Source organism: Phacochoerus africanus, chromosome 15, assembly GCF_016906955.1.
Source record: "Phacochoerus africanus isolate WHEZ1 chromosome 15, ROS_Pafr_v1, whole genome shotgun sequence".
Taxonomy (NCBI): Eukaryota; Metazoa; Chordata; class Mammalia; order Artiodactyla; family Suidae; genus Phacochoerus; species Phacochoerus africanus.
Window position 1 is genome coordinate 45,486,016 of NC_062558.1, and position 12,802 is coordinate 45,498,817.

The following is a 12,802-nucleotide window of genomic DNA, read 5'->3' on the forward strand; positions in this document are numbered from 1 at the left end:
GCAGATGTTATAATTTTTTAATTAATTCATATTTCCCCTATAACAGACCATACAAGAACATTTCACAATGGGTTTTAACTAAATAGAAATACCCAGGAGTGCCTTGATTTCATCAGTATGATTAAAACAACGAAGGGCATATTAAATGTAAAAGCCATGACCTGTGGCCCAAGGAGGCCAAGACAGACATGATGGGAGCAATTGAGTCTGAGGGACCAATGTCCACCGTGCTCATGGGGTTCCAATCTACCAAGGCTGGAGGCTCGGCAAGAGCAGGTCTACATGGAACTCTGCCTTCCTCCAGCATCCTGATCACATCCAGATTCTTGGGGGAAATGCTGAAAGACATCTGCCCAGATATATCATCTGGTCCACATGATAACTTTGTTTAAGCCTCCTGCTGACTAAGGACAGTGTGGAAGAGATGAGAGTGCCAGGGCACAGGAGGCAGGGGACAGACATCCACACCAGCCACACAAGCCTCTCAGGTGCTAGAGATATGGGTCTGGAAAGGGACAGGCTTCCTTCCTCACAGAGGGAAGTGGTTTGGGCATTGAGATTTGCATTTAAGGTAGGCATTAGCCAGCTTCAAACAGCCAGGCCAGTGAGCCTGTGACATTAGGATTACGCAACAGATAAAGGGAATGACTCCATGCTGGGCCATCATGGAGCCGAGTGAGACCCTCCATGTGAGGCTGCTGAGTAAACCTCAAGGCTCCATGTGCATGTCAACCCTGGCAAACGGTCAGTTTTATGCGTCAACTTGACTGAGCCTGGGGTGCCAGTCACTTGGTCAAATGTTATTCTGGGTGTGGCTGTGATGGCGTTTCTGGATGAGGTGAATATTTGAATCTGTAGACTGAGGAAAGCAGACTGCCCCCCTCCCCACATGGATGGGCCCCACCCAATCCAGTGAGGGCCTGAATAGAACAAGGGGGTTTGTGAGAGAGGCTCCCTCTTTGCCTGACTGTATTTAGGCTGGACATGGGTCTTCTCCCTGCTTCAGGTGTGGACTCAGATTGGAACTTATACCAGTGGCTCTCCTGGGTCTCCAGCCCATCAGACTTTGGGACTTCCCAGCTTTCATAACTATGTGAGCCAACTCCTCATAATAAAATTCCATGTGTGTGTGTCTCTGTGTGTGTGTCTGTGTATCTCTGTGTGTGTGTCTGTACCCTATCAGTTCTGTCTCTCTGGAGAACGCAGACTAACACACCTGGCAACAGGCACCAGGGGCCTGGCTCAGCCATGTTCCCTGCAAAGTCACACAAATGCCTGTCACCAAGAGAGGTTCCCGGAAGCCGGAGCCCCAGAAAAGGTTCAAGAGTGGAGCAGTCTTCAGGGACGGCAAAGAAGCATGATTTCTGAGCCAGCTACTTACTTTCTTCCCGGAACCACACTGACAGCTGGTAAAGGTCACTAGCCCACCTCTCTTCCAGGCCCACACAGTCTGCACACAGCCCTTCAAACCTAGCACAGTACCTGGCATGCAGTATGTATGCAAAGAGGAACTGCTGAATGAATGGCTTATACCAGAGGGCATTTGATATAACATGCAAAGTATTTCTACACAGATTTAATCTTATCTGCGCAACAACCCTGTGAGGCAGTTCTCACTGTTTCCATCCTATTTCTAAGGAGACTGAGCTTCGGAGAATCTGAGGACCTTGGCTAAGGAGCACTGAGTTGTAGAACCAGGACTGAACCCAGCTCGGGTCTTTGGCACTGACTTCCCTACCCCTCCCCATCTAAGGTTCCATGTGTCTCACACATTCCAAGTCTCTCTGTTGGGGTCTGACCAGGAAAGGGAGGATATGGATGTAGGGAGCAAGAGAAACCAGGAAACTTCTGAGCACCTAAACCAATCACCATGGCTTCCACCCTGCTAGGAAGCAGGGAACGAGGTTTTATCCCTCTCGCCCCCCTATGGGTGCCAGTCAACCAGGTGAGCAGCTAAAGGCTCAAAATACTCCCTTGGGAGCCAAGGGCTCTTCCCAGAGACCCTGGTAAATATCACTCAGCAAGCTCTTCTGTCCAGGGACACATTTATCATCTGAATGCAAAGACCTGCTTGCAGCTGAGAAATCTTCTTGTCATTCAGCGCTTTGCAAAGGGGAGAAGAATTGGCTGGAACCAGTATCGGCCTGCATTATCTTGCAGTTCCACTCTTGCTGTCAGCCGTAGACTGAGCCCTCAGAATCTCACGCTTAATGGGGTTGCTTCCTATTTCCTGACCCTTTAGAGCACTAACACTGAAGGGAAAGACAAACGGGCGGATGTTTCAGATACGAGAATCTCCCATCTACAAAACAAGCTTCATTTATACCACAGGGATCCCAAAAGTACACTGCCATCAGTGGTGGTCATAGCACAATCACAGCCCCTTATTTCTCTGAGAGATTTTCTGGAGATGACACATCAGCTAGTCTGATTCCATTCACTTTGATCCAGCAGTGATAACTGAGCAGGACTTATGTGTAGGAACCACAGAGGCTAAGCAGAGAGAGTCACATCATACCTGCCTTCAAGGCACCTACAAGCTAGTATGGCTAGTGACTATTGGCTAAGGTGGATTATGAATGAGGCAAGGAGGGTATCAGCCTATAAACAAGACAGGGAGGGCATAAAGCTTTCTGGGAAGTAGCTGCACCTGAGAGGCACTTTGAAGGATACACTTCAACAGGTAGAGACTGGGGGTGGTGTCTGGGAGTGGTGGGCTGGAATGGAATGGGATAAGATAACATGGGGCAGGAGTTCCTGTTGTGGCTCAGTGGTTAACAAACCCAACTAGTATCCCTGAGGACGTGGGTTTGATCCCTGGCCTTGCTCAGTGGGTTAAGGATCCGGGGTTGCTGTGAGCTGTGATGTAGGTCGCAGATGGGGCTGGGATCCCGTGTGGCTGTGGCTGTGGTGTAGGCCAGTGGCTACAGCTCCAATTTGACCCCCAGCCTGGGAACTTCCATATGTCACAGGTGCAGCCCTAAAAATACAAAAGGCAAACAAAAAAAGAGAGAGAGAAAGAGATAGTATGGGCCTATCTGGGGCCCCAGGAATAGTCTAGGTAAGTTGGAGCAGAGAGTAAGAGTGGGGGAGAAGGAGGAGAGAGTGTGGAGGGCCTTGAACTTGGAAGGCAGTGAGACCTGTCAGTCTAGGCCTCTGAACAGGGGGTGGTAGGCTCAGGGCTGCTGTTTGAGAGACAGTTAACTGGCCCAAAATGGAGAATGCTGAGTACATGGGGATGAGGGAGACAGTCAGGTGGCTATTACCAGCACCTGCTCAGAAACAGCCTTGAAGGCCCAGGGCCAAGCCCAGTGGGGACTGATTGGCTCCTACCAGAAGCACCATTCTCGGGAGTTAATGTTATGTTAATGCATTAATATGCCAGAGTCTCAACAGGTCACATGAGGCAAGCTTTCCACAAGCCTTTGGGCTCTGAGGCCTGGACAGTGGCTCCCTCCTCCACCCTGTGCTCTCATCCCCTATCTCCTACAGACAAGCCTGGCTGTAACCCCACCTTCCTGTTTCTTCCTCGTGTTTTGCTCTCTATTTTCACCAACAATTGCTCTGGCTTGTCTTGTGCTGGGTTGGCTATCCCATTGGTCTATGTGTATAAACTAGGATGGCAAGGCTAAGAGTGAAAAGTGAGACAAGAGACATACTACCAAACAGAAAACTTATTTGCCTGAAAATCATTGAAGGGCAAGAGTAAAAGACAACTTGCAGTTAATTTATGGCAGATGGGCCACTGGTGACAAATAGAGAAACAAAGTAGAAGCTGGTCTTAGGTGGAAGAAGACATGCAGAACATGCAGATAGGACATTTATTTGGTGATGCCAAGTATGCAGATATTGATTCAATTATTTAGACATTCTTCCTTCCAGAAGGGCTGGAAATCCACATCTCGTGCTTTAGGAGAGAGGCTGGGGCCAAGTGTTTGATGTCTCATTCATTTACTCACTGAATAAATGCTATTCAGTATTTGTTATCAATATCCTGAAACACCAAGTTCTGGTTCAAGGTAAAATGGACTAAGCACACTGCACCCCATCTTTCCCACTGAAGACAGCTATAAACTCTGGACAGAGAGCATGGAGCAGGCTATCTGAGAACCATGAAAAGTAAACAATATCAGGCAAATGGGGGAAGAAGACCAGAATTCAAAGTGCAACTGAATCAGTACTGAGCTTGACGTTTTTTGTCCCTGTGGAATCTATCAGAAGGTCTCTCTGCAGCCCCCACATGCAGAAGTAGGCATCGATGGGAACAGAGATCTCCAGGTGAAGCCCTCTACTTCTGGCTGAGGGAGAATAGAGAAAATCCCTCATTTTCTTATTCTTTGATCTCTGTTCTCATGAAACAAACCTGTGTCAGCAGTGGCAGCAGCAGTAGCAAGGGCTGGAACCAGTCTAAAACCCTGAGGGAAAGGAACCTTTGAGTCTAATCTGAGGAGATATGGCCCCAAAAGGGCAGGGCACGCCCTTTGTTTTTCTCTTCCTCCCCTCATTCTTTGGCCCATGACTTGAGACTCACTGCAAAAAAGGGACAGCAATGTGTGGGGTGGAGGGGTGTAAATAAAGCCCTAGCTTTCTGGTGGAAGGACCAAAGGAAGAGCCCCAGGGAGTCAAAAAGTACTGGTGAGATCACAGAGAGGGACCACATAAAGTTGTTTAAGAATTCCTATTTTCACCTCTACCTGTAATTGGACCCTAAAGACCTTAAAAACTTAAATATAAGATGGACCACTCCCCAGTTCCTGGGACAGGCCACTGGAACGTGCACCTGCGGGACAGGCAAAGACTTTGAAAAATGGAACTTACATTGAAAACTGGTCAGAGCTTATGACCTGAACCCTAATAAGGTCAAATGCCCCCACATGCAGAAAAAACCAACATTCTCCAAAGGATTCAAACAGGACCTAGAGTTTTCTGATATTCAAAATGTCCAGGATATGATCCCAAATTACTCAGCATGTGATGGCCTGAGAAAATCTCAACTCACACTGGAAAAGTCAATCACCAAATACCTTTTGGAATTCATAGATGTCACAGATGCTGAAATTATCTGACAAAGAGGTTAAAGCAGTTTCTAAAAACTGCTACAAGTAAAGCAAAACTCTTGAAAGGATGAAAATATAGAAGGTCTCAGCAAAGAAACAGAAGATATCTGACTAACAGAGAAAAAAAATTGTTTTTGATAAATGAACAAACCTAAGGGACCTATGGTTCAATACCAAAAGGTCTAATATCCATGTCTTTAGAGCCCAAGAACAAGAGAAAAAAAAGTATAGAGCAGGCAAAAAAAAAAAAAAAGGAATAATGGATGAAAACTCCCCAAGTTTTCTATCTAATATAAACCTATAGATCAAGAAGCTGAGTGAAATGCAAGTAGAATAAACCCAAGGAAATCCATGACCAGAAACATCATGTTCTAACTGCAGCAAACTAAAAACAAAGAAAAAAAAATTGAAAGAAATGAGAGATAAAAGATGCATTATGTATAGGGAAAATAACAATTTGCATGACTAAGGATTTCCTGTCAGACCATATACACCAGAAGGAAATGGGAAAATATTTCTAAAATGTTGAAAGAAAAGAATGATCAACCCAGAACTCCACATCCAGTGAAACTACCCTTCCTAAATAATAGCGAAATAAAGGTATTTTTCAGATGATGGAAAACTGGCAAGCAGAGATTAGCAGACTCTCAAACAGCTCCCAGTAATCCCTGCCTCCAGTTCATGTCTCATGCAATCAATCTCCCTGAGGGCAGTCAGGATCTGCCCCTAGCTAAAAGAGTATAGCAAAGGTAATGAATGTTACTTCTGTGATTATACTCTGTATAACTGTAACTTTTAGATTGCTAGCAGACTCCTGCTATTGTCTTCTTGGCTTGTGTAAGTTGACAAAGCAAGCAGCCATATTGAAGAGGCCTACATGGCAAGTAACACAGGGAAGTCTTTGGCCAACAGCCAGCAAGAAACTGAGGCTCTCAGTACAATAGGCTAAAAGAAAAAAGAGAGAAAGAGAGAGAAATTCCAGCTTAGAAGCAGATTTTTCTCCAGTTGAGCATTTAGACAAGACCTCAACCATGTCTATTCTTTCAAAAAACCAAAGGCAACAGAAGGAAATAAAAAGGTATACAGATTGGAAATGAAGAAAAGACTATTTATAGATGACATGACTGCCTATGTAGAAAATGCCAAGGATTATAAAAAAGACTCCTAGAACCATTGACTTACACGAGGTTGTGGGATAGAAGACCAACACAAAAAAGTCAGTATTTCTATACACGAGCAACAAACAGTTGCAAAATGAAATTTTAAAATGGTCCTATTTATAAGAGCTCCAAAAAAAATGCTTAGATGTAAACTTAACAAGTATGGGATCTGTATGCTGAAAACTACAAAATGCTGATGAAAGAAATAAGGTTTAAATAAATGAAGAGGCATACCATGTTCATGGATTTTAAGACTCAACATAATAAAGAGAGCAATTTTTCCCAAATTGATCTATAAATTTAACATAATTCCAATTAAAATATCAAGCCGTTTTTGTAGCAATAGAGAAACTGATTCTAAAATTTATGTGAAAAGGCAAATGAACTAAAGCAGGTAAAGCAATTTTGAAGAAGTAGACTAAAGTTGGAGGAATGACATTGCCAGATTTTAAGACTTACTATAAAGCTACAGTAACAGGAGTTCCCAACGTGGCACAGTGGTTAATGAATCTGATTAGGAACCATGAGGTTGTGGGTTCCATCCCTGGCCTTGCTCAGTGGGTTAACGATCTGGCATTGCCCTGAGCTGTGGTGTAGGTTGCAGATGCGGCTCGGATCCTTCGTTGCTGTGGCTCTGGCGTAGGCTGGCAGCTACAGCTCCGATTTGACCCCTAGCCTGGGAACCTCAATATGCCATGGGAGCAGCCCAAGAAATAGGAAAAAGAAAAAAAAAAAAGCTACAGTAGCAAAGATAGTGTGGTATTGGTAAAAGGGTAGACATATAGGTCAATGGAACAGAACAGACTTCAAAAACAGACCCACCTAAATATGGCCAATTAACTTTAGACAATGGTTCAAAGACAACAGAGGAAGAATAGTCTTTTCAATAAATGGCTTGGGAACAACTGGACATCCACATGCCAAAAAAAAAAAAAAAGAAAAAAAAGGAATCTTATAAAATGAACCTCAGGCTAAACCATACATCTTATACAAAAATTAACTCAAAATGAACTGCAGATCTAAACATAAAAATGTAAAACTTATAAAACTCTTAGAAGAAAATTTTAGGAGAAAGTTTTTGTGACATGGGGTTAGTGACAGATTTCTTTGATTCATTTCACCAAAAGCATGATCCAGAAAGAAAAAAAAATGATAAAACTGATGTAATTAACATAAAAAACTTATTTTTAAAGACTTATATCCAGAATATATAAAAATGTTCATCAACAGGTGATTGGATTAGGAAGATGTGGTATACATACACAATGGAATACTACTCAGCCATAAAAAAGAACAAAATAATGCCATTTGCAGCAACATGGATAGAACCAGAGACTCTCATATTGAGTGAAGTAAGTCAGAAAGAGAAAGACAAATACCACATGATATCACTTATATCTGGAATCTAATATGTGGGCACAAACGAACCTTTCCAAGAAAGGAAAATCAGGGACTTGGAGAATAGACTTGTGGTTGCCAAAGGGGAGAAGGAAGGAGTGGGATGGATTGGGAACTTGGGGTAAACAGATGCAGACTATTGCCTTTGGAATGGACAAGCAATGAGATCCTGCTCTGCAGCACTGGGAACTATGTCTAGTCACTTATGATGGAGCATGATAATGTGAGAAAAAAGAATCTGTACATATATGTGTAACTGGGTCACCATGCTGTACAGCAGAAAATTGACAAAACACAGTAAACCAGCTATAATGAAAAAAATAAAAATCATTATATATATATATATACATATATATATATATATATATATATATATATATATATATATAAGGAACTTTCAAACTCAACGACAAGAAAACAAACAGCTCAATTTGAAAAATGGGCAAAAAACTTGAACAGTCACTTTGCCAAAGAAAATATAAGGATGGCAGGAGTTCCCATTGTGGCTCAGTGGTAACAAACCCAACTAATATCCATGAGGATACAGGATAGATCCCTGGCCTCACTCAGTGGGTTAAGGATCCAGCATTGCCGTGAGCTATGGTGTAGATCACAGAGGCCGCTTGGATGCCGTGTTGCTGTGGCTGTGGTGTACACCAGCAGCTGCAGCTCTGATTCGACTCCTAGCCTGGGAACCTCCATATGCCGCCGGTATGGCCCTGAAAAGCAAAAAAAAGAAAGAAAGAAAGAAAGAAAGAAATATATATATACCATATGACCCAGCAATTCCACTCCTGAAGAAATGAATTTATTTGCCCTATTTATCCCAAATAAATGGAAAATTATGTTACATAAAAACTGCCAATGAATATTTATACAGTTCTAGTCACAATTGCCTGAAACTAGAACCACCTCAAAGGTTCTTTAGTGAGTGAATTTACTGCGGAACATCTGTATAATGGAATACTAAGTAAGAAAAAGGAATTTATTTATACAGTCAACAACTTGAGAGACTCAAAAACTTTAGATTGAGTGAAAGAAGTCAGGTTAAAAGATTATATACTATATGATTCTTTTCATATAATATTATCAAAAAGAAAAGACTCTACTGACAGAGAACTGATCAGTGGTTGCCAGGGTTTAAAGAGGTATAAGATATGACTATAGAAAGATGTAGTTAGTTGGGTTATGGAATGATTCTGTATCCTGATTGTGGTGGTGGCCACACAAATCTATGCATGTATTAGGATTTATAAAATTATACCCCAAAAGAATAAACCTTACTGTGTGCCAGTTATCCATTTACTGCCTCTGAGCTCCAAATTCATCCCGCATTGCCTACTCTGAGATAACCCCTTTTACTAGACAATTCCTTTTTATTCTAATTTCTGTTAGAGTATCTATCTATCCCTGTCCAAATTACAGAATGGTTTCATGTTTTTGCTTTGATCCTGACTGATACATACTGTATTATTAATTTAAAAAACATACATTAAATCTTGCTATTACTAAATCCTCAGAGGAATTTGGTAAAGCAAGATAACCTTTGGTGCCACTCATTCATTCACTGGCCATCAAGCCAACCAGCTCTCAGAAACATTCATTGTGTAAGCAGTGTGTGCCAGACCCTTAGCTGGGTCTGGGATCACTCCAGATGAAGATAGCCTCTACCCTCAACAAGCTCAGAGAAGTGCTGGCTGGGCAAACTCGTCTCTGCAACACACACACAAGAAAACAATTATTACAGAGTGGTGTATACATGTGCAGAGAGAGATTAAATGAACAATCAGCAGCAGATAGGAGAGAGAGAGAGCGAGACTGAGTATGAGAATATGAACGAACAGACAGTGGTTGTGCAGAGAGAGCCCCTGAGTACTTGGACGCATGGCCTGGTTCTGGCCACTCTTCTGATGGCTGTGGTGTGAAACAGAAGGAATGGCAGAGAAGCACCAGATTTTTTTTTTTTTTGTCTTTTTGCCTTTTCTAGGGCTGCTCCCATGGTGTATGGAGGTTCCCAGGCTAGGGGTCTAATCGGAGCTACAGCCGCTGGCCTACGCCAGAGCCACAGCAATGCAGGATCTGAGTTGCAGCTGCAACCTACATCACAGCTCACAGCAACGCCGGATCCTTAACCCACTGAGCAAGGCTGGGGACCGAACCCACAACCTCATGGTTCCTAGTTGGATTCGTTAACCACTGAGCCACGAAGGGAACTCCAAAGGTTGAAGTTTAGAACACTTCAGTCATGGGGAACAGTGAGGGCAAAGGTTAAAGTCAGTAGAAGCTGGCCTGGGTGCAGGATGGGGGCCTGAGTCCTGGGGAGGGACAGGAAGGGGCTGAGAGGGGCTGAGAGGGGAGCTGGAGAGAAACAGTGGTTTCCGCATGGTGCCCACCTGCCCTGCCAGCATCAGCTCCTGGGACCCTGAAAGAAGCCCTGCCTGCTCTAGGGAATATATATCATGCCGTCACCGGAGGCAGGCTCCACAATGCTGTTCACATGCAGCTCTCCCCAGAGGCGGAAATGGCCCATGAATCAAGCGCCACAGAGCCCTGCCAGAGCTATCCCGTTCTCGGGATAGGGCTTGGCAGGAGGCTCCAGAGAGGATTTTCATTTGTAAGGATGGCCTCCTGATCTCTCCAAGTACATGCTCTCCATCATCCCTCTGACAGCTGCAACTGAAGTTCCACACAAGCACACTTTAATTTACGTTTCAACATCCCTTTGCTCATTTCTTCTTCACCCCTCCACCCCATATCTCTAGGCATCTTTTGCACTGATAACCAATTATTTGCCAAAGACCAACCACTTGCAACCCCAAAGCTAGAAACCATGATAGGAAGCCCAATCTTCAGTTTTAAATTCACACGTTGGTGAGGCAGCTCCTACACCCCCATCCCATGTCTGATGGAAACAGATCAAGGCAGGAAATGCACCTTCTTTCAAAGCAAAGACCTCTTTACAGGTGAAAACCTGAGGAGGCAAGAGTTAGTTCATTTGCTGCCACTGTGTATAATCATTTGGGGTTTCCTAATAACAAGGCCAGGGCTGACTTGCAAGCATCCCGTGTTACAGAAGTCCAGAGCTAGGTGGCAGAGAATGTCTTGGAGATATGAAAAGATACACAGAGAACAGGTGCCATGGGCATTTACTGGGCTTGGCATGGCCAGTCAGCTAACAGCTGAAAAGACCCATTTATCCCAGAAGCCACTCAGCAAGAGTCTTGGAAACTAAAGATTTGGGACTCTGGGGACTCAAGATTTCTGAGACCTTTGAAATTTTCCCATGTGAATTACTTGCTAGTCCTTGTCTGCTTTTTTGTAGTGATTATAAGTGAAACTTTAAGATGAAAAGAGCCCAGGGACTTTAGGGACAGCAAGGAAAGGAGGCACTGGAGAGGAAGTGTCCTATTCCATGGTTGTCTTATGCAAGAGATGAACCAAAGCAAGAAGGATGCTGAGGTGAAGCCTTAAAGCAGGAAAGCAGGCTATGACTTTAGGGTGGGAGGAGGCTGTGTGTAGTGGACAACTCTGGGGGCTCTGCCCTGGTCATAAAGATTCTACTTCTAGAAGTTGCCTCCACAGGGCCACAGGGGTGAGTTTCTGGGGCCAAGTTTATACCCGACACCCACTGCTGATTGGACCATAGGAGGACATCTGCCCTAAGTGGGCCAGATTCCTTTCCCCAGCATTTGTGCTTTGGGATTCAGGGAGAGCTGAGCGTGGGCATAGGGCATCCCTTTTCCCATTCTGGGACTAAGTTGCTCCAGCATCATTGCAAACTGTGGGGCACATGGAAGACAGTCCAGCAAGAGTTCACTGGTAGGAAGAATGTGAGCTGCACACCAGAGAAAGCTGTGCGAGAATCACCCAAGAGGACAGGGGCAATGCAAGGGCTATTCTCAGAAAACCCTTCTCAGTGAGGCTGCTCATATCATGTTCCAGACTTCACAACCAGAGGGAATGTGTACAGCAAGCACAGACTCCGAAGTCAAATCCACTGGTTCAAATCCTACCTATTTTGTGTCGTTCCCCCCCCCGCCCCCGGTCAAGTATTCACTGTCAACACTGCCCAGGAGTAGTGCTGTTTCTTATCAGAGAGTCAAAGTCACTGTCATCCACTTACCTCTCTGGAAATGTTTATATTTGGATGAAACTAGATTTAATTCCTTGCTCTTATACATCACTTTAGAAATTGCTTTACTCTGTATCATCTCAAGACTGTAACCCACACTATTATCTAATAGTTTTTATTTCTAGAATGAATTTTCTGTTAGTCTGAAGACAAATGATTATCTTCACCTGCCAGGAATTTATGCACACGCGCACACACACACACACACACACACACACACACACAGTAAGTACAGTAAGTTCTGATATGTGCTATGGTTGTTAAACTGCTACTAAAAGGCCTCTTCTGAAATGCCTTCTTAAAATGATCATTTGAATTCAAAACAAACAAAAGCCTCCTATCTCTGGGATCCAGAAGAGTTGTACAATTTTAACTCAGAAGCATTTTGTGAATACTCTGCTTATCTTAGGGCCTGGAATTATTTCATCTGTACTTTTTTTTTTTTTGTCTTTTTGCTATTTCCCTGGGCCGCTTCCGCGGCATGTGGAGGTTCCCAGGCTAGGGGTCTAATCGGAGCTGTAGCCACCGGCCTACGCCAGAGCCACAGCAATGCAGGATCCGAGCCGCGTCTGCAATCTACACCACAGCTCACGGCAACGCCGGATCGTCAACCCACTGAGCAAGGGCAGGGACCGATCCCACAACCTCATGGTTCCTAGTCGGATTCGATAACCACTGCGCCACGACAGGAACTCCTATTTCATCTGTACTTAAGAGGAGGGACATGAGGTTTTTCCCAGCTTTTCTTTCTTCAGTAAACACAATGATCAAACAAATAAAAAGGTTTCACTTCCACTAGCTCAACAGCCTGTGTGCATGAGGACAGAAAGACTGTAGTTGATTAGAAGGCCCCATTACTCGGTCTCTCATTTTTGAAATCTCTGCTGAGAAAGTGTTGGCAATGGAGTGCTCCCCTGACAATGTGACTCTGGAACCCTCTTTACCATCAATTTGGCTTTGCCACGGGAATAAAGAGCCATTCAGCCCACGTGGACACCACGTGTTACAGTGGAAAGAGCCAAAGCCCTGCAGTCGGGAGACCCAGGTTTGACTCC

The 12,802-nt window shown here is 44.1% G+C and overlaps 1 protein-coding gene across 4 annotated transcripts in view; it reads right to left on the reverse strand.

Annotated features, from left to right (window-relative positions):
- TTC28 (tetratricopeptide repeat domain 28) overlaps nt 1–12,802 on the reverse strand; it is a 606,162-nt gene that overhangs the window by 45,601 nt on the left and 547,759 nt on the right. The gene's annotated exons all lie outside the window — the stretch shown is intronic.